This window comes from Peromyscus californicus, unplaced genomic scaffold (genome assembly GCF_007827085.1).
Source record: "Peromyscus californicus insignis strain IS unplaced genomic scaffold, ASM782708v3 Scaffold_8__1_contigs__length_139910024, whole genome shotgun sequence".
NCBI lineage: Eukaryota > Metazoa > Chordata > Mammalia > Rodentia > Cricetidae > Peromyscus > Peromyscus californicus.
Window position 1 is genome coordinate 30,346,164 of NW_026294606.1, and position 15,437 is coordinate 30,361,600.

General features: G+C 43.2%; 1 long non-coding RNA gene across 3 annotated transcripts in view; it reads right to left on the reverse strand.

Moving 5' to 3' along the window:
- LOC128103906 (uncharacterized) overlaps nucleotides 1–15,437 on the reverse strand; it is a 44,736-nt gene that overhangs the window by 25,690 nt on the left and 3,609 nt on the right. For 2 of the 3 annotated variants that reach the window (XR_008215796.1, XR_008215795.1), the window contains exon 2: nucleotides 10,356–10,553. This is a non-coding gene — a long non-coding RNA (uncharacterized LOC128103906). Of the gene's footprint in view, nucleotides 1–8,584; nucleotides 10,554–15,437 lie in introns of those variants that run through there. The other variant, XR_008215794.1, reaches the window with a different exon arrangement.

The following is a 15,437-nucleotide window of genomic DNA, read 5'->3' on the forward strand; positions in this document are numbered from 1 at the left end:
TCTCTCTCCATGCTCAGAGTAGGAAAGTTTCCCACTGTCTTTGGAGCTGTGTCTACAAACAGCTTGAAGAAGATTCAGCCCAGTGGCTCACGATCGACCACAGGGTGGAGATGACTATGGTTGCCAATAAGCAGCTACAAGGGACAGTCACATCTGCAAAACCTATGCTGTTCTTCAGAGCTGGTGCCCTCATTTCCAGAGCAGCGCTTAGTGTTCTCTTCATAACTGCATAGAGGACTTTAAGTCAGACAGTCTCTACAGAAAGGGAGTCAACTGCTCAAGCAGCCATAGCCATGTGGATTATTAAGATTATTCAGCTGGGGAAAGGTTGATCAATAGCAATGAATTAGAGTTGGACATAGGTCAGAAGTTCTGGTATATTATTGCTGCACAGTAGGGTAGCTGTAGATAATACTTTAAGAAGCTAGAAGGATTTTATGGTGGCATAATTATATGATAAATGTTTGATAAGATGGGTATACATAATACCCCACAAAGTGTGTATGTGTGTGTGTGTGTATATAAATGTTACATGGTATCTCATAAATATGTATCCTTTTTTAAATGTGTCAGTTAAGAAATACATTGAATTGGCTGACCTAATGACACAGCCTGAAATCCCAGACAAAGGCTGGAAGATAAAAATTCAAGACCTACTTCCAGTACAGTATGAATTCATGACCAGCCTAGGCAATTTAATGAATAAAACCTTGTTCTAAAAAGCAACAAAGTGCTAGAGATTTCACTCAGTATACAGAAATTACCTAGCATCTTCCAGACTGTGTATTTAGGATGGTTTTAATGGCCCATGCCTTTAATCCCAGCACTTGGAGGCAGAGGCAGGTAGATCACTGTGAGTTTGAGGCCAGCCTGGTCTACATATCGAGTTCCAGGACAGCCAGAGCTACATAGTGAGGCAGGGGGAAAAAAGGACTGGATTTGGTTCACATTTTACATTAATCAACTTAAATTTTGGGGTGTGTTTATGTGCATATGCATGTGTTTATGTGTTCAAATATGTGTGGGCATATGTGTGTGGGCACACATGCATGTGTATAGAGGCCATGGATTGGCATCAGGTATCTTTCAAGTACACCAAGTACTGAACCCTTTTGCCAGCCCCTGATTACATTTTTTAAAATTTTATCCATATGGGTGTTTTGCCTGCATGTTTGGCTGTGTACCGTGTGTGTGTGTATGTGTGTGTGTGTGTGTGTGTGTGTGTGTGTGTGTGTGTGTGTGTGTGGTGCCTCCAGGCCAAAAGAAGGCATTGGATTCCCTGGAACTATAGTTACAGATGTGTGTCAATATGTGGGTGCTGGGAATCAAATGCACGACCTCTAGAAGAACAGCAAGGACTCTAAAATGCTGATCCATCTCTCCAGGTTAATTTTCTAAAATTAATTAATTTTCTAAAAGCCTACTACATAGGTTAACATAAAGTTTATCAACGTATCTCATCACATACCTGTAATCTTAGCACTCAGGAGGTCTCAAGTTCAAAATCAGCTTGGGCTACATAGCAAAACTCCCTCTCAAAACAAATCAAAAGACTGAAGAATGTGTAAGTTCCTGCTTCTGTCACAAATGGAAAGTGATGTATCTACACCAAGATGAGACAAGAAGGGTGAGGTGGGACCAGGAGTCAGAATTTCCTCAGCATGGTGGACAAATTAGAGACAGGGAGAGGGTTGCTCTGTGGAGTGATTCTGTTTGGGGGATTCACTTTCTTTTATTAGTTGTTCGAGATGCTTTCTACCAGTAAGCTGTACCCTGTCTCCAGCCTTCCACTCTTGATACCATTTAACCAGGGGACAACACACAAGAGGGTCCTATCTCCTTCTGGGGGCCAGAAAAACACAGTGGTCTGGACCAGCAAAACTTTGCTACCAGGAAGTCTGACCTCAGGCAGCAAACTCAAGTTCTCTGCCTATCTAACTGAACTGTAGAATTATTTAGCAGAGCTAATGGAATGAAATGTCCTCTGGGGACTCCATCCTCTTCTCTATTTGATTGTTGTTAGAATCTGACCCTAGGTTTGTCATGATGAAGAATCAGATACGATCAATACATGTACTTTGAACACTTCTGATAATGCCTCAATATTAAGGAATGTTTATATGTTATCTGAACATTCCTAAACCAAAATATTAAACCCCAAATTTGTGAGCATCAACATAATGTCAAAATCATGTTTGCTATATAAAATTATTTAAAATAATATATTCAGGCTAAAAAGTGTATATGAAACATATTATTTTTAATTAGTATTTATTTATGTATTTAATGTGTATGTATGTACATGTGTGGTATGTTTGTGCTATGCCCACCAAGTGTGGAATGCTTGTGCTATGCCCACCAAGGAGCATATGCAAAAGGTCAGAGACAACTCTTGGGAGCTGGTTTTCTCCTTCCATCTTGTGGGTCTCAGGGATTAAACACAGGATGTCAGCCTTGGCAGCAAGTGCCTTTACCTGCTGAGGCATTGAAAAACCAGCCTGCCTCCACCTTAGGCTTAAAAGCCATCTTGTAATAAAGACAAACTAATTTCATGCCTGTTTATGATTAAACCTCTTGTTTCTCAAAGTTTGGGCTATACCCCACCTGTAAGCTTAACTACAAATGGTTCTGTACTCCTGTTCTAGAAATGGCAATCATATCTTTACTTAAAAAGTTATTAACCACATTGCAACCCTACATTTGTTTCAAAAGGGTTGTTATGGCTACCTTGTTATGACTACCTGTTGTTATGACCACCTTGCAATCATGTCTTTGTTTCAGGAGGTCATTATGACTAACTTCTTATTCTTACGCTCTGCCCCTGTAACCCCACCTATTTTGCCTGCCAAATCCTGCATTTGGAAAGCCCCTAACCCTGAGTTATAAAAACCTTGTCTTCCTCACATCCATGTTGACCTCTCAAACCCCATCTTAGGGGGAGGTAGCCCATGTACATGAATAAAAAAGCTTGCTTTAATTAATTTGGCCCTGATGATTTGAGTCGGTGGCCTTTCTTCTCCTATCTTTGGGATTAACATCATCTTACTAGCCCAAAATAAATTTTAGACTTAGGTCTCATCACCCAAATATATATATATATGCAAGTGTTGTGTGATTTTTGCTGGGGAGACAAAAAAAAAGTCTATTCATCTTAGATAGGACACTGAGGATATATTAAAACAAACAACTCCACTCTAACAGGCTAATAACCCTCAAACCTCAGGTGAGCTCAGAAACCTGGGTCGGAAAGTGGACATGCAGACAATAACTTCTGCCGGAAGTTAGGAGCTGGGAAGCTCCTGACAAGATCAACATATTAACTTCCATTGGTGTTTACAGCTTTAGCAGGGGAACAGATATGCAAATGGAATCCCATCCTCCAAACTCCCTTTTCTGCCCCCTAAAACCTCCAAGGCTCCTGTGCCTGGGCACACAGTCTCCACTCCTGTGGAGAAACTGCTGCCCTTCATTGTTCTGATTAAAGGACATCCTGCTTCTGTAGAGATCAGTCTCCTCTTTCTCTGATTTTCACATCACCCTAGTCAATCCACATCCAATACACTCAAGTTTAGCTTAATGAATCAAAGTGTATTGGGGTTATTTGCAAGAGTATGAGTGACGACGGGTTCCTTGGAGGAACATGGATGGCTCAAGGGCAGCTGAATCATCAAGAAGCCCACTCCAGCAGGGGCATCCACGCACAAAAGCTCCACCTCTGTACTTCCCAATATAACTTGCAGACAGCTCAGCCCCTGTCCCTATCTCATCTCCCCAGCAACCATTACTGTTTATATTACCTTGGGGATTGGCCTTGTCAACCTTGTGACTTTCAAGAGACTCCTGGTATTTGTAAATTTCATATATTTTCTGAGTCTCACAAGGAGCCTCTCTGCAGGAGGGAATGTTTCACTTTGAAGGGAATAGCTAAATAACATTTTTTTTTCCCCAAAGTCTTTTGATCCCAGGCATTTAGGACAAGGGATAGTAACTTGTAGCTGCTTATGGCTGCCATCTTCTTTCACATGATCTCACCATGCCTATGGAAGGGGTAGCAGAGCAGGTGCCAAGATTATTCCCAGTATACAGGTGAGAAGTGCAAGACTCTCCAAAGTAGCAGGATTTTAAGCAGAAGGCTGTGCCACCTGGCCAAAAGTCTAGAAGGTCTCTTTCTTCCCACTGGACCAGCTGTCCTTTAGAATTTGAAACTTGTATCCACCTGGCTCAGGCTTCGCTCCTTAGGAAGAGATACTGAACTTGTGTTTCTAGTACATCACGGAAGAATTTTCTGTTGCTGTACACTCAGGTTATGGGTATTCCTTGTTTTTTGTTTTTTTTTTTTCAAACCAACTTCAATAATCCAACAGTCATGCATTGAAAAAAAAAAATACTCAAACTGGGGGACAAGGGAAATCAAAGCCCCCTGAGGCCAACCTCTTTCCCTCCATTCCCAGACTCTAGACAAAAACAATGAAAAGGTTTCTCAGGGGATCTTTGCAAAGCCTGGCTCCAACCCTTGCTTTGGCCTAGAAGACTCATGGTTCTCAGTTCCATGAATGTGGCTGAGTCTCCAGTGTCCCTGTCCATGCCGTAAGTGAAAGATGGCACAGGAGCAGCATGAGATCATCTGTGTTTGGTTCACTCTAATTTATTTGCTGAGTTATCCTGGCAAGTAGAGTATTTGTTCCTGGTACAGTTGTTAGGATTTAGTGGCGGGAGTACTTTGGCCAGTTAGAAACAAGGAATGGTGAAGCAGAGATCACATCATGCAACAGATCTCATGCAAGAGATTTATTGGAAGGAGGAGCGAAAGGCTGTCTTGGAGTGGGGAATATGAGAGAGAGACAGAGAAATAGAGTGAGAGACCAAGAGAGAGAGAGAGACAGAACAAGACAGCAAGCCCTGCTATGGGGAAGGGTGGCTTTTAAAGGGCATTGGCGACTGGTGATGATGTCGCTGCTGGTGCTGCTGAGTTGCTAAAGGCAGACTGTGGAAGTGCCTGAAAAAGGAAGGAATGTTAGAAATCAGGTGTTCCTGCAGCCTGCCTTCAGTGACTCAACACCAGCAGCCCTGTCATTAGGAGCTGCCAAATGCAACATGCATACCCTTTAAAAGGTCCCCACCAACAGAGACTGCTTTCTCAAGTTCTCTCGCTCTCTCTGCTTGTCTCTGTTCCTTTCTGTCTCTCTGTCTCTGTCTCTCTGTCTCTGTCTCTCTGTCTCTGTCTCTGTCTCTGTCTCTCTCTCTCTCTCTCTCTCTCTCTCTCTCTCTGTCTCTCATGTCTCCACTCTGAGAAGGCGTTTTGTCTCCCCCACTGTGACCCTTGCCTCAATAAATCTCTTGCATGAAATTTGTTGCATGGTGTGATCTCTGTTGTGGCATTCCTTGGCTTTGACCTGGTGCCTGTGACTTGGTAGGCTCTCCAGGTGCAGGCGCTCCCCCTTGGGGTCTGAGTCACACCAGGACCCTACTTGCCCATTCCACACACAACTGGTTCACCTTCTGGCCCACAGATCACTTGGCCATTCAATCCATCACCTGAAATTGCTGAGTGATCCCTTTCAGTCAGTATAAATGTTTCCCCGAGTCTCTGGTACTCTTGGGAGCAGAAGTACCCACCTCTGACTACTTCTCTTGGGTGAGGCGTTGCTTCTGAGCCTTTTGGCTTCATTCCAAAGTCCTGGTACCAGGCAGTGAGAGATAGACAGAGTAAGGGAGCAAGATAGAAAGAGCAAGAGAGTGAGCCTTGATGGGGGCACTTTTATGAGCATTTGGTGACTGGTGATGACCTAGAGGCTAGTGCTGCTGAGTCACTGAAGGCAGGCTGTGGGAGCTCCTGATTTTTAACATTCCTCCCTTTTGTTTATTATAAAAGGTGAGGAAATAGGAAGGGGTGATGGTGAGGCAGGAAGGGGGTTGTCTTGCTCTTTAGACTGCTTCCTGCTGTCTGGGGGCATTGACATCTTTGGGAACTCAGGAAAGCTGGGATTGTTGGCCAAGTCCTGGAAGAGCAGGCTGTTTCACTCATCGTCCAGACTCTGCAGGACCATCTGGGGTGGCTACCTGGGCAATCACCCTAGGTTCCTCCATGATCATTGTGGACAGAGGTCCCAGGGCAGCGTCAGTCTTCAGCTGCCAGACCCAGAAGAGCCAACAGACTTTCCTTAGGAAAGTTAGATCAGCAGCTTGGTTCTGTCTCTCTCTGTCTCTGTCTTTCTCATGTCCCTGCTCAGAGACACCCGCCCTGCATAAATCTCTTATGTGAGATATGTTGTGTAGTATGATCTTTGTGGCATACCTTGGCCCTGACTTGCTAAGGTACCCTCAATCCTAGCAACAGTGTCTTGCCAACCTTCATCTGTCTTCTGTTTTAGATTAGGGGCACTGAGTGACAGCTACATATCTAAAAGCTTGAATTTGTGCATCATTTATAACAAGAACAGCTGAGTAGCATCGTTCTTTTGCCTTTTGGAGTTGTCATGATTTCCTAAAAGAAACTGCTACTCTACTTCCAGTCACCATAGTTCAGATTAGGCCAAGGGGGCTTTCCTAACTTGTGACTCGGACCTGGCTAATCAGAGCCCCAAAGTCAGGGCACCATAGTTATAAATTCCAAACCCTACCTGGAGCAGACAATGGCCTCAGAGCCAACAGACTCCAGGGTGATCTGTTTGGAGTCTGTAGACACATCCTCTCTATTGGACCTGCCAGGAGAGCGGGGGAAACACCCCCACTGAACATGAGAAAGAGGGTAGTGGAAAAGAAAGCACACTCTGAGATGGGGAGGGACAGGATCCCACCATGACAAAAACTATGCAAATCGCAGCTTCTGGACCACTGAGCTAATCAGTCCCCTTCTCCCCACAGCCACTTTGCCTTGGGTTTTCTGCGGTGTGCATGCAAGAACAATATTGATGCATACAGTGTAGACAGGATGCCTACAGACTGATGTCCATTTGAGCAAGTATGGAAACTGACCTAAAATAAATTTGTTTTTAGACACTGACATGTAAAGTACTCTCTTTTGCTTCAGATTTAATAACCAACACATGGTGCCATCTCCCCATTGCTACTTGTGTCCTGAAAGACTGTAAGCATTTTTCTCATTTCATAGGAACACAAGCTGTTCCATGCCTGCTCAGATGATGCTTTTTTCAGCCCTAAGTTCTTTTTCTAACAGCAACCCAAGGACATTCTTTTTAGATGGGTGACCTAGAGCCCAGGAACCACAGTGCTAGGTTCCAAAATAGTACCTGGCTCAGCCACTGGCAGTCAGAGCCAACAGACTTGGCTGTGCAGAAGTCACATTCTTGATGACACCTAGAAAGGTGTCATTTTCAAAAAGTGAGATATGGCCTCCTATGCAACCACCAGTCCTGCTTGTTCTGGAAAAACGCCAGTCCCTGGGTTTGTGAACTGACATCTGGGTGCTTTAAGAATGAAGAAAGAGCCGGGCGGTGGTGGCGCACGCCTTTAATCCCAGCACTCGGGAGGCAGAGCCAGGCGGATCTCTGTGAGTTCGAGGCCAGCCTGGACTACCAAGTGAGTTCCAGGAAAGGCGCAAAGCTACACAGAGAAACCCTGTCTCGGAAAACCAAAAAAAAAAAAAAAAAAAAGAATGAAGAAAGAAACAAACAGATCCATCATCATAGAGCACAGTTCACAGGGGACTTGCTGACAAAAACACCCTTAGTAGCATCAAGCCCATGGACCTTGTGATTTGGGTCAGAAGAAGGGGGGAATCAGGTTAGGAGTCTACTCAGGTGGTTTATCTCAAGTCAAGGTCAAAGACATCAGTCATGTTCCTGGTGTACCAGAGTCTGGCTAGAAAGCTCCACACCCTACACAAATGTATTTGTGTATTAGTTATTTTTCTGTTGCTATCATAAAACACCATGATCAAAGCACCTTGCAGAAGGAGTTTGTTTTGGCTTTATGGTTCCGGAAGGATAAGAGTCCACCACGGCCAGGAAGCGAGGCAGCAAGCAGCAGAAATGGTGTCAGGAGTGGGAAGCTGAGAGATCACATCTTCAGCCTCAAGAATGAAGCAGAGAGTAAACTGGAAGTGGGGGTGAAGGTTTCAACTCTCATGCCCACTCCTTCCTCCCATGAGGCTGCACCTCCTACACCTCCCCAAACAATGCCACCAACGGGGAACCAAGTGTTCAAATGCCAAGACTACGGAGGACATTTCTCACTCAAACCACCACAGATTGGTTTTGTTTTTTGTTGTTGTTGTTGTTTTTTTTCAGATTCTGTGCATTCATTCTTTTTTTTTTTTAATTTATGTATTGGCAGTGCTGAGGATTGAATCCAGGACCTTGCACATGATAGGCAAGTGTTCCACTGTTGGTCTGTACTCCCAGATCTTGACTTTGTTTATTTATTGTTTTCCGGGAAAATTATGGGCAAAACTGACTAGGGTTACTCAAGTCATGTCAAGCAGACCCAACTATACCTTGATTATATACTCAAGAGAAATGAATTGTATTGGTGCAAAGAACTCTCCCTAGAGGTTCACAGTAGTTCCATAGCTGGAAATAACCAACATGCCCACAAACAGGAGAACAGGTAACAACACGTGGCATATTCATACAGTCAAATATTATTTAGCAGCAAAAAGGGATGAAACCCTGTTACAGGCAACAACCACACAGTAGTAATCTCACAAGCTGTGTGCAAAGTGAGAGGAGACAGGAAAAAGAACATGTAGCTCGGTTCCACTTCTTCAGGATTCTAGACCAGGAAAATACAATCTGTAGTTTGAGAAAGCTGACCAACCATTGCCTAGAGGGGATTGGTTGCAAAGAACACAACAAACCATTCTGCAGGTGAATGAAATGTTTTGTTCTTATTTGAACTTAAAGGTGCACACACATCATCAAACTGAGCATTTGAATCATGTATGTGAATCCTCCCTCAATTAACTTGAGTGATTAAATGTGCTGTTTCCCTACAGTCTTACCCCTTTTCTTTCAGATTTATTTTATTTGATGTATAGAAGTGTTTTGCCTACATGTACGTCTGTGTACCACATGCATGCTTGGTGCCTGCAGAGGTCAGAAGACAGTGTCAGATCCCCTGGAACTGGAGTTATAGATGGTTGTGAACCATCTACCATATATATGCTAGAAACTGAGTCTAGATTCTGCGCAAGAACAGTCATGCTCTTAACCACGGAACCATCTCTGAAGCCATTAGATTTTTCCTTTTGAAAACTTGTGCTATCTGTAAGATAATGAACTTCAGATTCAGCTCACACTGTCAGAGGTTTCAGGCTGTGGCCATTTGCCATTGTCCCCTCTGCATCTGTGCAAAGCAGCAAATCCTGGTGGGGAAGGGTGAAAGGAAAGGTCGCTCACCTGACAGTGCCCAATAAACAGGGAGATGGACAGGAGGAAGCTGAAGAAAAACCTGCAAAGGCCATTCAGCTAGATGCTCTTATCATGTTACCCAGTGTCTCTTTAAAGGGGAGGCCCCAGCAATCCCACTTCTTTTCACTATGTTCTACCCTCTCAAGGTTCACAACATTCCAAAAGTGCCATGGGCTTGGGATGAAGCCTTTTACATTAGCCTTGGGGAACATTCCAGATCCAAATTACAGCAATTACTGGAAGTAGATCACCTTGTGAAAAAGCCATCCACCATCCAGACACATAGATCTTGCACATTCTTTCCCATGCCTTTGTCTTTACTGCCTCTCAGCTTTCACTCCTAATGTTCCTCTGGACGGGGAAGGTACTGTTTCACCCCCCCCCCCCCCCCCCCGCAAAAAATACTGTCTGTCATTCCATTCTTCCTTCCTTGCATCATTGAGCAAATACTACTGAGTGTCAGGCCCTGTGACAGGCAATAGGACTACAGAGGAAGATAAATCAGGGGCTCTGTCCTTTAGGGGCATATAGCAGAAAATGGAGTTTTACTTGAATGTAGATAGATTTATAGTCACCGGATTTTTGTGGCTGATGAAAAGACTCTATCAAGAAGGGTTCACCTGGAGGCTACAACCTGCTTTGCCACACTACCTAGAAAATGGGCTGGTTCTTCTGTACCCATGAATTTTGCAGCTTCCCCAGAGGTTAACTTTAAAGAAATGGAATCACTGAGGAGCTTGACAAGGCAGGGGAAGCTCCAATAAACAAAAGAAAACCTTGGTTTTGGTATACATTCAGAGCCGAGTGTGGTGATACACACTGGTAATTCTGGCACTCTAGAAGCCGAGACAGGAGGATAAAGAGTTCAAGGTCAACCTCAGAGCTACACAGTGAGTGCCAGGTCAGCCTGGGCTACAGGAGACCTGAGACCTGACTCAAACAAACCAACAAATGAGTACATAAACCAGCAAAACAGATGCACACCTAAGTCTGCGGTAAAAATGTGATGGAATGTGGAAACACAAAGGCAAATGGAACCGGACAGACTTGACAGTGAAATCTCCAGCGTAGGAACCAACTGGGGAGGTGTTCGCAGGGTTTTCTCCTCCAGCCTGGATCTTTGGTGTTCTCCTCCCTTTGTTCCCACGGTGTCCTTGGCAGGGGTCACTCCATGCAGCCCACCTAATGACAGCAGAGCATCGTCATGAAGTATAATTCTTACTCATTAGAGATCAGTTCTTCCATCTCTATTAAGTCATTAATTTCACTGTTTTGAAGTGAGCATACAAGGTAACATTTGATTCTATACTTTCATACATGTATGCTATCATACTTTCTTCTTACTCATCTTCTCTGCGCCCCCTCTTGCTGACGGACCCTTCCCCCCTCTCCCCAGTGAGTTCCCTCCCCTTCTGCTTCCATGCTGCTTGTATATCATCATCCTTTCTTCCTTTCTCCCATCCTCCACTTAAGATCCCCCCATAGTCCTCTTTCTACTTTCATGACCTGCACACACACACATACACACACACACACACACACACACACACACACACACACACACACACAGAGTATAATTCTAAAACTAGATTGTGGGTTTGGGAGAAAAAGTGGTACTTGTCTTTCTGAGTCTGGCTTATTTCACTGACCATAATGATGTCCAGTTCTATCCATTTTCCTGCAAATGTTGTGATTTCACTTGTCTTAATGAAGGAATAAAATAATTTTGCGTATATGGATTATGAAATCCATTTATCTGTTGATGGACATGTGGGCTGTCTCCATTTCTTAGCTGTTGTGACCAGTACAGCTGTAAAGATGAGTGTGCAAATACCTCTGTGGTATGTTGTCGGTCATTTATTTATGATATGTATTTATTTGATCACTTATTGACATACATTCACAGCTCTGCTCTGCTGTGGGTTGTCAGCCTACGGTATGACAGAGCTCAAGTACTCCTTTCAGCAGCTTTCAGTCAGTGCCTGTGTCTCTATGATTTACTTCTGGGGGTATATGTGGTAAGTGTGGAGAATATGCACAGCTTCTCTACTTCCCGGCACTCCATGATGCCCCAGAATCATCTTGTATATTTCCTATAGCAGTCCCAGAATCAAACATTCCGCCAAGGAGCCCTGGCTCCTTCAATGGAGAATGGTATTAGACACTTACACTCTGAATGTTAGGTGACCTTGTTGGTATTATTGGAGTGAATTGCTTTATCAATAGAGAAAGTGTTCTCAGAGTTCAAAATTCTTAAATTCAGTTTCACTTAAACACACACACACACACACACACACACACACACACACACACACACACACACATACACACAAAACACCTTCATTAACAGGGCCTACAGAGATGGCTTAGCAGTTAAGAGCACTGGCTGTTCTTGCAAAGGACCTGTATTTGGTTCCCACCACCCACATGGCAGCTCACAAGCAACTGTAACTCCAGTTCCAGAAGATCTGATGCCTTGTGAACTCTATGGAGACGGTACATACATGCAGGCAAAATGTACATACACATAATATATAGTAATAATAAATTTTAAAAATTTATTAAAATATCTTAATGACTCTACACATTTATAATTTTTGCTCCAGAAACAATAAAATTTAATTCGTAACCCTGTAAGAAGGTCCATGGTTTAGGCTGGAAACAGTAAGCAGATACTGTGTGATAGTCAGATTTCTGTTGCTCCTTCAAAACAGCCGAGAGAAATCAGCTAACGGGAGGAAAGCTTTGCGCCCTCTTGCCACTCAGAGGTTTTGGTCCATGATTACTTGGTCCCATTGTTTCTGAGTCTGGTGTGAACTCGTCCGTTATGATAGAAGTGTTGGGGGGAGACAAACCTGTCACCTCATGGCTTCCAGGAAGACAGAGAGAAGAAATTCTGACTTATAGTTTGATACTTCCATACTTTTCCAGGGCTACCCCAGGAACCTCCTTCCTCCACCTAAGACCCAATGCCTGAAGTTTCCACCACATTCCAATGGTCCTTCAAGTTATGAATCCATAAATGGGTTAATTCACGATCAATCACCTCCTAAGGTCCTGCCTCTCAGCACAGATGCCCTGGGAATGAAGTCTTCAATACTCGAGCTTCAGGGGGACATTTACTAAACATACATAGCTTATTTTTCAACCCAAGAGAAGTCCTTTATGATTACCCAAGTTATGCAATCAGCACCATTGAGTGCAAATGAAGTGCCTCGATGGTAGTGGACTCACCTAGCCTGCTCCAGGCCCTAGGCACCACCTCTAGCATTTCAAAGAAAGAAAAATTTATTTTTTGCCTACTACCATGCATATTATTTTCAGTCTAAACTGTGGGCCATCTTAGAGGGTTGTATTTATTTAGTTATTTAGTTAGTTCATTCATTCATTCTTTTTGAGATGTAGTTTTTCTGTAGCCCTGGCTTTCCTGGAATTTGTTCTACATACCAGGCTGGCCTTGTACTCAGAAATCCACCTGCCTCTGCCTCCCAAGTGCTCTTAGAGGGTTTTAAATTAAATGTTATTATTTCTATAGCAAAAACTACAAGTATAAATGGGTAAATCCACTCAGATGGCATGCTCTTACAGTTGAAATTACTCAGGAGGCTGAAAAAAAAAAAAGGATTGTGAGTTCAATGCTAACCTGGGTTACATGGTCTCTGTTTCTAAAATGAATAAACAAATACATAAAGTTTATCTTAAAAACAACAACATAAATACATTGGGTAAAGCATGTAGTTTCATAAGGTATATACTGTGTCTTTTAGGGGTACTGATTATCTTTCTGTAAGTTCTAGTCATTGAAAGAAATGTATTTACTGACTTTAGATTTGACTAGGAAAAGTCCAGACCATCTGCTGGGGTTTTCTTCATCCCTATTCCAGTAGGGAGAGATAAATACAAAAGGCTGTTTAAGGAACATCCTTTACCCATCTTAGGAAGTGAAAATTTCTTGCCCTACATCTCTGTTACTTTAACTGTTCTTCCCCAAAGCCTGCATGGCAATGGCAATCAACACATTGCTCACCCATACCAAACCCAGTGTTGACCCCAGAAGCCAAGTGCAGGGTGAGTCTCATCAAATAGAAGGTGGCTGTTCTGGTGCTGGGACAAAGCATTTCAAGCTTACCTATAAGGCCCAGCCTGGCAGTCCCTTTCAGATTTTCACCCTCTCCCCATAAAAGCAACAGATTTCTTATCAAAAAAAAAAAAAACCAAACAAATAAACAAACAAAACCCATCAAGTTCTACATACATTTGATAGAATTTTTTTAACTCAATAAATAAGTTTGAAATTAAGGGTTTTTTGTTTGTTTGTTTGTTTGTTTTTGGAGACAGGGTTTCTCTGTATAGCCTTAGCTGTCCTAAAACTTGCTCTGTGGACCAGGCTTGCTTCAAACTCACAAAGATCTGCCTGCCTCTGCCTCCTGAGTGCTGGGATTAAAGGTGTGTGCACCACCACCACCCACCCGGTTTGAAATGAAGTTTTCACCAAGCTCTTTAAAGCACTTGAGCCCTGCTGATCCCACTGGCAGTGGAGTGGCTTTTTTGCATGGAAGACTTTGTTATTTTCCTGTTATTTGGGATCAGGAAGGATGAATTTGGTTTGTCATAGACAAGCAGGTGGCTTCTTCTCCAGGTATTACCTACAGCTTTCCTTGGGAGAGATTGTGTGACATTTTTATTACTTCTGCTGCCAGAGAATGAAAGTAGCTTTTTCATTTTGATTTATGATAGGTTTTGTAAATGTCAAATTCCCTGTTAAAGAGTAAGAGTTGACATTCCAGAAGCCAAAGGATGATAAAAAATAATGTTTGAATACTATATGCACAGCCACAGCTGGGAGGTGCTTCCCATCACAAGAAGGGAACACTGTTGGGAAGCAAGGTAACCTGTCTTTCAAGCAAGCCTCTGAAGGGAAGAAATTAAGCTGCCATAAAACAAAAGAATGATGCAGTATGTGATCTACTCACCTGTAATTCAAACAGAAATAAAATGAACAGATGCATGGAAACAATCTGAAATCTGTTTAGTATGACATGGTTTCTGATACAAGTGAGTTAACTCTGACACCAATTCCTTGGGAATAACTTTTAAAAATTGGGTGTCCCTCAATTTTAGAGGTAAGCCAAAAATCACTTTTGTTCTCCTGCTATCTCAAAGTGGGGGGAAATCATCCTAGTATATTGCTAACTAGGTTGTGTCATGTTTTCATTTTCTCAGTTTTGGGGAATTGCAAAGTGGTAGATTACTTAACAGAATGTCAGAGGAAGAGAGGATGACTCAGCTTCTTCGTGGCAATAGTGCACTCAGGATGCTAATATGAATTAGGGTCATGAACTCACATGTAGATGCTTCCAGAGGCCGGATGATGACGTGCATGTGTACCAGGCAGGGATAAAGACAAGCTGGGGAACACTTGCCTGCTATTTCAAGGGAGGATGGTCCCAAAAATACGGGGCAAGGAACGAGCCAGACTTCTGCTGTGTCGGGAGAATTCCCAAACACATTTTAAAAACACGTTCAGTCTTTCCATTTTGAAATGCTGGTAGTGATGTTTTTGGAAACCTTGCATGTAGTGTGTGAACTGCTCTTCTTCATCTTCAAGCCAAAGACAACTTTATATCAGGAGCTAATCCATTAGCCACAATAGCTCACAAGGCATGCAATTGTCACGTGCATCTGAATTCTTGTGTTGGCTCAGCTGAGCACTACGTTTGAGAGATTAAACAAATATGAAAAGCTTGCTTAATGACTCGAGAATCAAAGTAAAGCCAGTTGTAGATCTGAATAGATAGGCTCATCAGATGATCACAGCTGGATGCCCTCAGTCATTCGACAAGTGTGTACCGAGAATCTCACATGTGCCAGGTACGGTTATTGCTCCCAGGAATACAACTGAGCAAGGGGACCACAAGGGACTTCCATTCTGGAGGTGGGAGGTAGCAAAATCAGTAGGTAAGCAAAACAAACAGCCGGTAATAGCAAAGGCCATGGAGAAAATTAGGGGCGGGGTTGCTGCTGGCAGGTGTCTTTTGGGCTTCTCTGTACCAGCAGGCTGGCCTT